We start from the raw sequence: 13,213 nt of genomic DNA, 5'->3' as shown, positions 1-13,213 counted from the left end.
CCGGCGGCCACGAGCGATGTGACCGGCAAAGGCCAGAACTTGTGTGCACGCTTTCCCATCTCTTCCGTCCTCTACAAACAATTCCCTGCCCCTTCCTCCAGGCCCCATGGTCACATCACGTGATTGGCAGGGCCAGCATGCCAGCCAGTCACCTAGCATTTCCCCGGCAGCCGTCAGACGGGACCCAGACGACAGCTCACACTTATCCGGCTTTGACTCTGCGCCTGGCACTGCCCTGCGTTCTGCACGTGGATTACTCCACTCATCTCACCACAACCCTGGGACAGAACCTTACAGTGAACCTGTTTCACAGATGAAGAAACCGAGGCACGGAACTTAGGTTGAGGACTTCGCCTGAGGTCGTGCGGTCAATAGCCGGTCATGACTTGGACCAGGCCATCGCCTCCCAAGCTGGGTGGGAAGGCCCCTGCAGGCCTGCCTGAGCCCGTCCCGAAGGACGAAAGCCACAAAGCCACAGGACAGCTCCACAACAGAAGCTCCCGGCCACCAGGCCTCGAAGAACTGCCAGGCACAAAGGGGACAGTAAGAAAGAGCGAGCCGCTGAGCTGGCTCAGGTGCTGTTCTGCCTACCTTCTGGTCCAACCCTTGAGGCCCTGACTACTGTATCCATTTTACAGATGAGAAAACCAAGGCTCGGAGAAGCCAGAAATCTTGCCCAGGTCCCTCAGCTAAGAGGTATCATCAGCGAGACAGGTTCATATGCTCAGAAACCCACGCCCCACCCCTCCCTGGCCCGGCAAGATGGGCCAGGGGGACTTGTGGGGGGACAGGGGAGGGGGATATGACTGCCCTGAGCTCCTGAGGCTGAGCAGACCGAGGACGGGCCACGAGGACACCTGTGTCAGCCGTACCCCAGCAGAGCCTTCCCTTCCAGATGGCTGGCCTTCATGGCCACGCACTTGTGGCCCTGCCCACAGGAAATCCACGTGCGGTCATAATATTGACACGGGCAGCGTCTACAGCAGCCCAGAAGCTGAGCTGCCCAGAAGTCAGTGCAGGATACACTCGAGCACCCCAGGCTCCAGGGGCAGGGGGGCAGAACACCCAGCAGGTGTTCTGAGGGCCTCTTCCCGCCAGCAGGGCCCCAGCATTCTGCCTCATCCAGGCCAGGCCATGCTGCCACTGAGGGCTGTGTGTGCACCATGCAGGCCCTCCAGGGGACGGGATGGGGGCAGCAGGGTAATGCGCAGGAGCAGAAGCCCCAGCTGCCGGGCCCAGTTCTGCTCCCACAGCTGTGCGACCACGGCAGGCCAAGCAACCTCTCTGGTCTTCAGCTGCGGCTTCTGGAGAATCTGGGGCGGTGCCCTCCGCGGACGGCACTGTTCCTACCTAGGGCTGCTCTGCCCCTTCACTGTAGGCCACCGTCTCTTGGTCCCTACCCTCAAAGACTGGTGGGGAGACACAGAGCAGGGCCACCGCATCCAACCAGCTGGCTGACCGGGGCAGGTGCCCACCCCTACCCACCTCCTCTGTGACCATGCCCAAGATTCCTACCTACGTGACCAGAGACAGATTCTACAGAACAGAACACAGAGGTGTCTGCTCGGGACAGTACCAACGCCCTTCTCCAATGCTCTTCATCGCTAAGAGAAGAAAGCCTCGAGAAGGCACTAGTGCCTCGGACGCCTTATAAAAAGGTCTGCTGAGGCTGAGTGGTCTTTCTCGCAGAAACAGGGGAAAAGCTGAGGGGCCGGCTCAGCCTGCCATCCTGCAGGAGATGGGGCACACAGTTAAGTGTTCCCACGTGTTTGTCAAGGTCACCGCCATTCGCCGCTGGGCACAAGTTGGGAGGGGGGCTCCATGCTCTGCTCAGCAGGCAGGCAGGGTCGTAGAGGCAGCACAGGTGGTCCCACGGGGTGGGAAAGAACTCGGATGAGCGCCCTTCCTCGGCAGTGAACCACGGCCCAGCTCAAGCTGCCTTTCCCGGGGCAGCACGTCCTCTGGGGGCTCCCCGGGGCCCTCAGCATACATCTGACCCTGGAACTGCTGGGGCGCCTCCGGGGAGACCAACCCACCCTGCGCCTAGCCTCGTGCAGGCACACAGACCTCGAGAACCGGTGGCTGGTAACGAGTCACACCCTACTGATGGCATCCAGCCCAGGCCGGGTGGGAAGGGGTGGGCACAGGCAGGAGGGTACAGGCTTTCCTGGACAGCAGGGGCTTCTGGGCCTCACCGGGATCCATATGAGTTCCTGTGGGTATGGCAGGCAGGGGGCCAGGGGACAGGTCTCAGCACTTCAGCGGCACTGGGCAAACCCTCTCCCCTCACCTCACCCCTCCCACGGAGATGTGACCACCACTGGGGCTCTGTGACCCACCGTGCTCGCCACCAGGATACTCGAGAAGTCCCAGGCTTTTGGAGGGAGAAGAGCAGACCCCCCCCCCCACCTCAGGAAGAAGGGGCAAGTCTGGGCCTGAAATAGAGGCATGGTCAAAAAAGGCAATTAAAACTTCATGAGTAAATAGGGACGCCTGGGTGGTTCAGTCGGTTAAGCGTCCAGCTCGATTTTGGCTCAGGTCCTGATCTCATGTTTTGTGAGATTGAGCCGCACAGCACAGAACCTGCTTAAGATCCCCCCTCCCCCCCCCCCCAATAAATACATCAACTCTTAAAAATAATCAAAGAAGGGGCGCCTGGGTGGCTCAGTCGGTTGAGCGTCCGACTTCGCTCGGGTCACGATCTCACAGTCCGTGAGTTCGAGCCCCGCATCAGGCTCTGTGCTGACAGCTCAGAGCCTGGAGCCTGCTTCCGATTCTGTGTCTCCCTCTCTCTCTGGCCCTCCCCCCGTTCATGCTCTGTCTCTCTCTGTCTCAAAAATAAATAAAAAATGTTAAAAAAAATAAAAAATAAAAAATAAAATAATCAAAGAAAAAACTTCATGAGCAAATAAAACTAAAAGTTACAGTAGCCTCCAATATGTATGCTTTTCCCACGACCATCAAACAATTAACTCGGATAACCATCCCACGAGACTGCCCCTGACGACTGATGCCGAGTTCAAGTCCGGTGGTCATCCATGCTTCTGACCGATGCATATAAATTAGGGGGTCCAGTGACCACCTCCTCCTCCCCCAGTTTGATTAATTTGCTAGGGCAGCTCACAGAGAAAAATTCACTTCCGCAGTTACCAGTTTATTATGAAGGATGTTAACTCAGGAACAGCCAGGGGGGAGAGATACAGAGAGCAAGGTGTGGGGAAAGAGTGTGAAGATTCTTTTTTTTAAACGTTTATTTATTTATTGGGGGGGGGGGCGGTGGGCAGAGAGAGAGAGCGTGAGAGAGAATCCCAAGCAGGCTCCATGCCAGGGAGGAGCCCAACCCAGGGCTCGATGCCATGAACCGTGAGATCGTGAACTGAGCCAAAATCAAGAGTTGGAGGTTTAATTGATTGAACCACCCACCCCAAGGGTGTGGAACGTCTATGCTCCCCAAGGCCGCCACTCTCCCCTAAACTCCACACGTCCACCAACCTGGGGAAGCTCTCCAAACCCTTTTGGGTCTTTATGGAGGCTGCATTACACAGGCATGAGAGATCAAAGCATGGTCCACTGGAACTGAACTCAATCTCCAGCCTCTCTCCCCTCCTGGGAGGTCGGGGATGGGAGTGGAAGTTCCAACTGTCTACGCAGGGTTGGCTCCACTGGTACCCAGCCTTAGGTGACCCAGGGACTTCCCATAAGATACCTCATTAACATAGCAGAGACTTTTTTTTTTGCGGCTCTCATCGCTTAGGAAATTCAAAGGCTTTAGGAAGCCTGTGCCAGGAACAGGAATGAAGACCAAATGTATGTTTATTATAAATCACCTAACTCCTTCTGCTCGTACTTTGCTTTATTGCTTACAAATCCCCTTCATGCCTCTTAATCATGTAATGCCCATGACAGCTCTGCCTGCCGTATGGGCGGACAGATGGGGACTCAAGGCAAAGGGACTGATGCCTATTACGTGCCCGGAGTGTCACCCGCCCACCAAGCTGTACTCCCATCTAAGCCACAGGATGACCCTGAAGGATAACACACCCCCCCCCCCCCGCCCCAGTCATGAAGCCGAAGGGCTGGCATCCTCACGGTCCTCACTCCATGATCCTCTGCCTGTGAGCACAGCCTTGGAAGGCCGGAGACCCTCACGCTTGCTGTGTGTGCCATTTCCCGGCCAGTTGGGAATCAATTTAAATGTCATGCCGCAGTGGCCAGGAGGGTGAGAGCAGAGGCCTCTGCACACCCAGCCGGCACGAGCGGGCCCACCAAGCGGCATTTGCAAGCAGGGGCATTGGGACAGAGTGAAAAGTACCAAAGATGTGTAAGCAGGTGGGGTGACCACCTAAACACCTGCAGAGCCTTGTACGGGGTTAGAGCCCCGGACAAGAGGCACCTGACTTCGGAAACTACCGTTGGGACATTTGCATAGGCTCCACCTCCCACCCTCTGCTCCTTGCCTTCCCCACGGCCCCCCACCCCCCGGCCCTTCCTAATTCCCCATTTTCCAACAGTTGGCCTGGATTCTCCACTCCTCTCCACCCAGGACTTCCAGACCAGCTGCTCAGCTTTGGTTCCAGCCTCTCTTCATGATCTCTGTCCCCTGCCCAGTGCACACCTCGGTGTCTCCCAGTCAGTCCAGGCTCCCTGGACCACCAAAACCTCAGGAGCCCTCAGGAGCCCAGCACCCCAGGCCTATACTGTCCCCTCATTGAACAAACTACAATTGTTATCCCATGTCCAGCAGGCACACATGCATGGGAGCCTTCCCTGAAATGCAACGGGGCATCACCCAGGGGCTTTGGAACCCAAGCCCCACATTGGTCACGGCGCCTGACCACCTCCCATCTTAGCCCTCTTGAGTCTCCCTGTGCCAAGACAGGGAAGGAGGAGGGCAGGAATCGGAGACAAATGTGGCAAGAGCGGGGCCGCCTCTCGGGCAACTTGGTGAACCGGAACTCCCCAGCAAGGCAGAGGCACCCAGCAACGTAGGAGAGCCTGCGGGTATCGCTTGGTGAGGTGTGGCCCCAGAGCACTGGCCAGCAACGTGCATCCCCCTCATCTTCTGAATCAAAGTCTCTCCCTGGCTGATTCCTGACTCCTGGGGACAAGGAAGGGGTCACCAGCTCTAGAACTCCCTCTCCAAGGGGTACCTGTAGGCCACGGAAACTTTCTGGGCAGGAGATTCTGGAACAAGTAAAAACACTTGGCCTAAAGCTTGGGGAAGTGGCTGGAAGGATAAAGGCCCTGGGAGTTTCCACTGATGCAAGAGCTCTTCCGGGTGTGCCTGCGACCAGACAGCCCCCACGGCTGCCCCTCCTTCGAGCCAAATATGACACCGGACACTTCATGCCTCCAAACCCTTTTGCACCCATTCCCTCCCCGACAGCCTTGCTGCCAGATGGCAAGGAAATCGGGCAAAGGCTGCTCCCCCAGACCTAAGATGAGGCAACTGAGGTCTAGGGAAGCAAAGTGACTTGCTCCGGTCACAGAGCAAGTTAGCAATAAAACAAGACAAAAAACTCAAGCCCTGGAAAATTTCCATGGAATCTCGGCCTCAGAAGAAGACCCGGGAGGGAGGCAAAGCCAACAACACCGGCAGGCCAGCTCCCAGGCTGCTAAACCGCTCATGGCTGCATCTCATTACTTCCCGACAGGGCACTCACGGGGGCATTAGTGGGGTCAGGACCTGCCACCCTCCTCACAGATGGAGAAAGGAAGGCATGACCTTGCCTGGCCCACCACTCCCGGGGCTACTCAGAGCTCACCCTCGATGAAGGAAGGACACGTTTCCATCCATCCCTTCTAGCGCTGGGCTAGACCCTGTCTTGAGCTCCAAGACGCCGCCCTCCTCTTCCAGGAGCACTCAGTCTGAGGGAGGAGGCGAAACATGAATGCACAGGGCACGTGGGCGAGCAGTGCAGCTGGGCGGGAGAGCCACAGAGGGGATGCTCAGCCCTGTCTGCTCGGGCTCAGGGCTCAGGGCAGGCTGGCACAGAATACCCAGGAAAGGCTAGGGTAATAAAATTCTGCCCTGGACCCCTCCATGAGGGAAGGGTCCCAGGATGTCCCCTTCCCCAAGCCACTCAGCCAGGAGCCCTTTCCAACGTGCCCATTTCAATCCCACACCTACTAACGGTGCCTGATGTCCTCACAAAGCCACAAAGTCCAGAACGAAAAACAAATCATTAATGGAAAAAGTGCTTGGACCCCCACCCCCACCCGGCGCGGAATTTGTAAGAAAACTCAAATGGCATCTCCAGAATATCAGGTAGCTGAGAGCAAAGATGAGGCCATTGCAGAAAGCTGGGTCCACCAGTGTTTCGCCCGGGCTTCACGTAGGAGACAGCCTCCTTCTGCTTTTCCCACTTCTGCTCTTAACTATGTCGCTCCAAGGGATCCCGGCAAAGACTGTGAGCTGACCCAGTTCGAGACGCCATATGCACTTCATCACCACGTTGCTCAGACACAGAGAATCTAAAGTTAGACATGGCCAATGTCACGACGCTCCCCCGCCAGGCCACTGCCCGCAGCCCCACAGAGCGACGAGTGCAGCTCTCCGTTCGGACAGGGATGGGGCCGCAGGGGGTGGCCAGGACTTCATCCAGCTAAAAACACCCATCTACTCCCTGGCTCAGAAAAGAACACACACACACACACACACACACACGTTCATGTACACTCACACACTCTCACGTGCACGGCCACACACTTACACACTCACACACACACACACTCACTGCCAGCCTGTAGCAGACAATCCGGGTTGCAAGCCAGTGTTCAGGGTCCTGCCTCCGGGGCCCCAGGCCCATCTGTCCACCTTCTCTCCATACACACCCCCTTTTCTTGGGTCTTCTCAACTCTTGCCCCCACCCTTCACCCCTGCCACTTGTCTAGAAAGCCCAGCCATACCTCAGCAGGCCCCATGCAGCTCACAAGCCCGGGAGATTCACAACCCCTCTCTCGTCTCCTCTCTTCCAGATCTGTCTCTACCGGCAAGCTTTATCATCAGTCAAGCCCTGACTTTTAGATCGCACTGCCGATAAACGCCCTTACCTCAGTGGCCCAAGAGCAGGTTCCAAGCGGGCAGGGATGTCTGCTTCCCCTGGACCCAGCAAAGGGACATTCCAGGGCAGCACTTGGTAAAGTGGGTGGGTCACAGTGTCTCAGAGCTCGATAGGACCTCAGCTGAGGGTCCTCACCTCACAGATGGAGAAACCAAGGCCCAGAGTGGGGTGTGAACTACAGGGGATGGGACCCGGGCCTCCCTCCCAGGAGCCCTCCCAAGGGCCAGGCTGGTGCCCTTGCTTCAGCCCAGCGGCGTCTTCAGGGTCAGCTCCCTGGCACCGATGGGGGTCCTCTGGGGCGCCTGAAATTAACCAACGGATTGCTGGCTGGGGCTCTGAAACCAGAAAATGAGGGAGCAAAGCAAAGGCACACTGAAGGCGGCAGGCCCACCTGCCCTGCTCTGCGCTCGCCTTGCCCACAGCGCCACCTACTGTCCTGCCTTTCTGGCTCCCTCCAAAGTCCCCGGCCGCCGGCTCAGGTATTGAGCCAACAAAACATCCCCCTGCGGAGGGACCCCCCCACCCCCACCCCACACCGGCTAGATGGCCAGTGCCCCTACTTCCTGGAGAGGAAGAGCTGCCTCCTCCCACACTCACCCTCTGCAGATAGGGTGCCCAACCCAGGACTGACAGGCTCTGGGGATGCAGAAAGTTCAAGGCCAAACCCAGGAGAGGCCTGGCCAACAGGCAGGCTGGCCATCCTGCAGGTGCCGGCTGCCCTAGACACAGGCTGTAGATCCCACCCTCAGAGAGAGAAGTCTGAGGCTGGGACGCAGTGTGGGACAGCCGGTCGTGGGGGGCTCTGTGGGGGGGGGGGGGCAGGAGGGGCGCTGCACGTGGACCCTGGAAGGATGGGTGGTGGGTCTCAGGCAGGAGAAAGCCCACAAGCAGGCTTGGGTGTGAGACAGCAGGCACTCCGAGAGGAGCAGAAAGCTGGGCCAGGCTGGTCGGGGGTCCCCCTTCCCACCTGCCGTCCCAGCCGGATCAATAGTAACGCCCCTGTAGCTCTCCCAAGGGCGAGAGTGTAGCACGGGTCCAAACATGCTGATAGGCTCAATCAGCTTTGACGTCCGTGACAAAGCAATCTGCCTTCGATAATAGTTAAGACACCAAAGCCTGCAAACCATTTTCTTTTGTAAACAGCGAGAGGGCTCAAGGCTACCTCATCATCACCTGCCACTGGCTCGCTGCGTTCTGACTCTGGAGGGAGTTCCCAGAGCTGGAACGGCGCAAGGCTTCGTCTATCTTATCTCTACCGAGATGCCGTGAATAGCTGGGCCCACTGTTTCACTCCCCCCACCACCCCAGATCCCCTCCTTTGCAGAGTCTCAGTACGCAGATGCAAATGTCACAGATGGAGACGCCCCCTCCTCCGATGCCAGGGCAGAAAACTGGGGAAGAGGCCAGCTGCTGAGAACCCAGTAAACGCTGGCTGCAGGTCTGTGCAGGCAGCGCTGGGCGCACACTCGGAGAGGTGAAGCAGAAACTCTGCCCTTCCTCATGGCACACAGTGCCGGGCACAGGCCAGGGTTGGGGGGACAGGGGAGCAAGGCGGGGGCTGCTCCGGCTCTCTTGGAACACTCAGGCCAAGGGGAAGGCCCAGGGGAAGCAGTGACACCAGAGGGAACACAGGACACATGCAGGGGACACAAAGGGCTGCCTCACTCAGACCAACCAGGGCAACTGTGCCCCTCAGGGACCCTGGCAACATCTGGAGACATTTGAGGCTGTCAGGACACCTAGTGGGTAGAGGCAGGCGACAGTGTTAAACATCCCACAGAGAAGAGGATGGCCCAGAATGTCGACAGTGCCAGTGTTGGCAACCTTGACCCGGAGGGTGGGCTGGGGAGGGGGTTTGTGAGAAGCAGGGACGACTGCCTGGAAGAGGTGGCACGGGGTACGCAAGAAGCCCCCGGCAAGAGGCTGAATCACCAGGGAAGGGAAGGGACCAGGATGACTGAGTGTGCAGACAACGGGATGCCCAGCAGAGGGGCGCCAGGGGCCGGGGAAAGGGCTCACACCTTCTGCTGGAAGGTGTGGGGCACCTTTAAGCAACTGAGAGCTGGGGCACTGGGTGGTTTGGCCCTGGGCCCTGGCCTGTGTTCGTTCACAAAGGAGGGAGTGTGCGGAGTGGAAGGCTGGAAAGGCACAGGGGGTGCCGGGGAACCTGGCTGGAAGGCCACAGTGCTGACCGGGCGAGCAAGTGGACTGCTGAGGACAGGTCCTGGCGGGTGGGCAACAGTGAGGAGTGAAGGCCGGCCCCTGGATCTCTGCCCTGGGCCCCTGGTAGGGGAGCACACAGGGAGGTTCTTGGCCAGAGTTCAAACAGCAAGCTCTCTTTTGGGCCTGGACATGCCCAGGTAGAGCCACAGGTCCTGGTGCCCTGAGATGACTAATTGGGAAAAGCCCCAATTAGTCCCTCTGCAGCACCTGACCTTTTCACCATTTTAATTACAAACCTATTTGTGACCTCTAACAATGGAGACCGGGCAGCTTTATTCCCTGGGTCCTGCAGGCTCGCGCAGTGCCTGGCACACAGTTTGTTGTGTGCTATGAACGTTTGTGGAATGAATGAATGAATGAATGAATGAATGAATGACAGGCAGAGGAAAAGCTGTTCACAAGGAACAGCCGAGCGAGCCAGAAAAGCAGTGTGAGGCACAGGGTTTCAAGAAACGGTGAAGGTCAATAGTGTTGGCTTCCCCAAAGCTTCAACAAGGAGAGGGCAGAAGCAACAAAGAGTCCTTTGCGGGGAGAGAAGGGGGCAGGAAGAAGAGAGAGATGGGCCCGGGGCCAGTGCCGGTGGGGAGGATGTGCCTACGCATCTACCCGCGACACTGACAAGTGGGCAGGCCCCTCCAGCCAATGGCGTAGCTTCTTCAAGGAGCTACAGCCCCGGGGAGGCAGACAGTGGGCCATGGAAGAATCGGAAGGCCCGGAGCCAAGGCCAGGCTCGGCCTGGGCGGCCACTCTCTGTGACTCCAGACATCATCACCAACCCCAGCCATTCCACTGCCCTGAATTCCAGACCCTCAAGGCCTGCGTCCCCACCGAGAATCTCCCAGGCACGGGCAGAACAGAGGTCTCTTCCCCACGGCCCTCAGCCCCTAGGTTGTCCCACGTGGCCATGCCCTCTACAAGTCTGTACCCACACATCCAACCAATTCTCTGACGCTAGCTGGCGGGCGAGGGGGGGAGGGGGGTCCTACAATTCAACGCAAGTGTGACACTATCTGCCCAACTCACAGACCTCAGGAAACCATTTTATTTGCTTGATGGCCAGTTTATTACAAAGGATACTAAAGGGTACGAATTGTCACCCAGAGGAAAAGATGAATGGGGAGGGGGGCGCGGATGGGGAAGGGGTGCAGAGTGCCCACGCTCTCTCATGCCACTCTCTCCACATCTTCATGCTCACCAACCCAGAAGCTCTCGGAACCCATCGTTTCGGGTTCTAATGGAGGCTGCGTTACAGAGGCAACTGATTACATTATTTGGTAGCCATTGGCTACTGAACTGACCTCCAGCTCCTCCCCCCTCCCCGGAGGTCAGGTGGTTGGTTCCTCTGGCAAGGTTGCACCCTTCCCCAGTCCTTAGGATGGTGTGGGGGGGTCACCTCATTAATAAGTCATTAATAAGTCACCTCATTAATAAGTCACCTTATTAATAAGTCATTAATAAGTCACCTCATTAACATCACACAAGACACCTTGATGACACTTAGCACCTAGGAAATTTCAAGGGTTCGGGGAGCTGTGAGCCAGATTGAAGACCAAATACCTATTTTCTTAGGTCCCAGCTAGAACTCTCTTGCACTTCCCCACCAAACCAGGGTAAATCCCGTTGACTCTTCCTGCTCTCAAATCATGCCCAGACTCTGACCACTTCTCCCACTCCCGCTGGTGCCACCCTGGTCCAGGCCACCATTGGGTCGCAAGCGCTGTGACAGCCTCCAGCCCCGCCCTCGGCCCACCCTCACCCCTCATCTGCGCTTACCAGCCCACGCCAGCCTAGAAAACCGGAGTCAGATCAGGCCATTCATTCCACGGCTCCCCACTCAGAAACCATTGCACATGCTGCCCACGGCCTACAAGGCCTGCTCTGTTAGGCCAGCCCCCTCCCTGACCTGCCACCCTCCACGCTCTCTCTGTCGGATTCCAGCCTTGAAACCACCCAGGACTTTTGCACTTGCTTCCTCTTCTCCAGATACCCGAGGGCTCCCTCCCACCCGAGGGCAGGTTTCTGCTCAAAGGTCACCCCTGCCCTGACCAGCTTCCCCCCTTTCCCTGCCTCATCGCCGCCCCCCCCAGCCCCATCTTGCTGTATGCAGTGCGTGTTTTTACCCACACGGTGTCTGCCTCCTGGAACGTCGGTTCCTTTAGAACCAGGGCAGTGTGCCGCCCGCGCCTGGCATGCAGTGGGCCATCAGTAAGTAAGAGATGAGTGGACCTCTTGGAGGCTGGTTTCCCAAGGGGATAATAACAGCCTTTGCTGTGACAATCAGCTGAAATCCTGCGTGAACCACACTCACCACAATGGCCAAGCACGGGGAGGGAGGACTGAATCAATGCTCATCAAAGGCTTTCACAGGTGTGACCTCCCTTACTGCTGGGATTCTCGTCCCCAGAGTGTCACAGAGCTGGGGTCCCACTCAGACCAGTTCTTCCAGCCTCCCGGTCCCGTTCCCACTGCCCAGCCAGCGGCAGCCCGCTAAACCACAATATGTTTCCATAACTTCTCCCATTCTGAACCGACCGAAAAGCTCTCCCTCCCGCTAATGACCACACACTGCGCCAGCGTACAACTTTTGCAGAAACAAGGCAAATCAAACGCTACGACAAAAGAAACAAGCCTTATGACAAGCGCACAGACACGAGCTGCCTGCCTCGCAAATCTTAAGCACCTCAACCTGGCTGTGGGCCACCAAGTGACTTCAAAATGAACTTGCAAAACCACACTGTTGGAAGGCCCAGCGGGAAATAATGGAAGGGGCTTGTGCATGAAAAAGTGTCCCGGGGACCCACTGCACACCCAGCAGGCGGGTGAGCCGAGCCCCCAGCACAGGGAGGCCAGTGGGACTGGCGGTCAAAGCCAGGCCTTCCGGGGGAGGACGGTGAACAGGGGAGAGCACTGCACAGTCCTAGCCGACTGCAGGTTCTTCTCGCAGGGACCAACAACCTGTCTCATATCCTGCACCAGTTTCCTGTGGCTGCTGTAACCAATCACCACAAACCAGGTGCTTTAGAACAACAGGAATTCACGTTCTCACAGCTCCGTGGGCCACAAGTCCAAAATCTGTATCTCTAGGCCAAATTAAGGAGCCAGCAGGGCCCCACTCTCCCAGAGGCTCTAGGTGAGAATCCAGTCCTGGCCTGTGCCAGCTTCTGGGGGCCCCGCCTTCCCCACCAGTGGCCCCGCCTTCCTTGGCTGGTGGCCATATCACCTCAGTCTCCAAAGCCAGTGTGTTCACATCTCCCTCTGCCCTCCACCCTTATAAGGACACATGTGACTACATTTCAGGCCACCCCGACAATCCACGGCAATCTCCCCATCCAGACATCCTTAATACCTGCAGAGCTCCCCTTTTCTGCCATCCAAGGTAAACCTTTACAGGTTCCAAAGATTGGGGTGTGGACATCTTTCGGGGGCCATTTTTCAGCCTGCCACATACCCTTTTTACCCTTCATTGTCTTGTGCTGCCGGAGGAAAGCTGGGGGGTGGGGACGGTGAGTGGCAGAGAAGGAACGGAGAGCAGAAATGAACAGGGAGGCGGTCCCATGTGGGGTGTGGCGGGGGTCCCCGAAGGCCCGAGGAATGGTTTTAGGCAAAGCAAGTCCTCAGAGCTCATCCCGCCCCTCAGGTCGCCTTCAGCTGCGGGCCGCCACCAACCACCTCAGGGTGGGCCCAGCGTGTTCAGGGCGGCCAGAGGAGGGACAGAACATTCCGAATGCGGCCTCCTTGAGATGAGCAGCCCCACCCCCACCCCACCCCCCGCTCCCACCCACCTCCGACCTCCCCAGATAGAGAAAAGACCTAACTCATAAACCAGATGAAAAACATGTCCTGTTCTGCCCCTGGGACCAAGTGGTCACCTGAAATGAAAACAGTCTGGAACAGCGTGTTGCTAACGCTGAGCTTGGCCTTATTCT

The 13,213-nt window shown here is 57.6% G+C and overlaps 1 protein-coding gene across 4 annotated transcripts in view; it reads right to left on the bottom strand.

Annotated features, from left to right (window-relative positions):
- Window positions 1-13,213, bottom strand: part of PEMT (phosphatidylethanolamine N-methyltransferase) — an 85,728-nt gene that overhangs the window by 55,690 nt on the left and 16,825 nt on the right. The window lies entirely within an intron of this gene.

This window comes from Neofelis nebulosa, chromosome 16 (assembly GCF_028018385.1).
Source record: "Neofelis nebulosa isolate mNeoNeb1 chromosome 16, mNeoNeb1.pri, whole genome shotgun sequence".
NCBI lineage: Eukaryota > Metazoa > Chordata > Mammalia > Carnivora > Felidae > Neofelis > Neofelis nebulosa.
The sequence above is the reverse complement of the archived record's forward strand: the minus strand, read 5'-3'. Positions and strand labels throughout refer to the sequence as shown.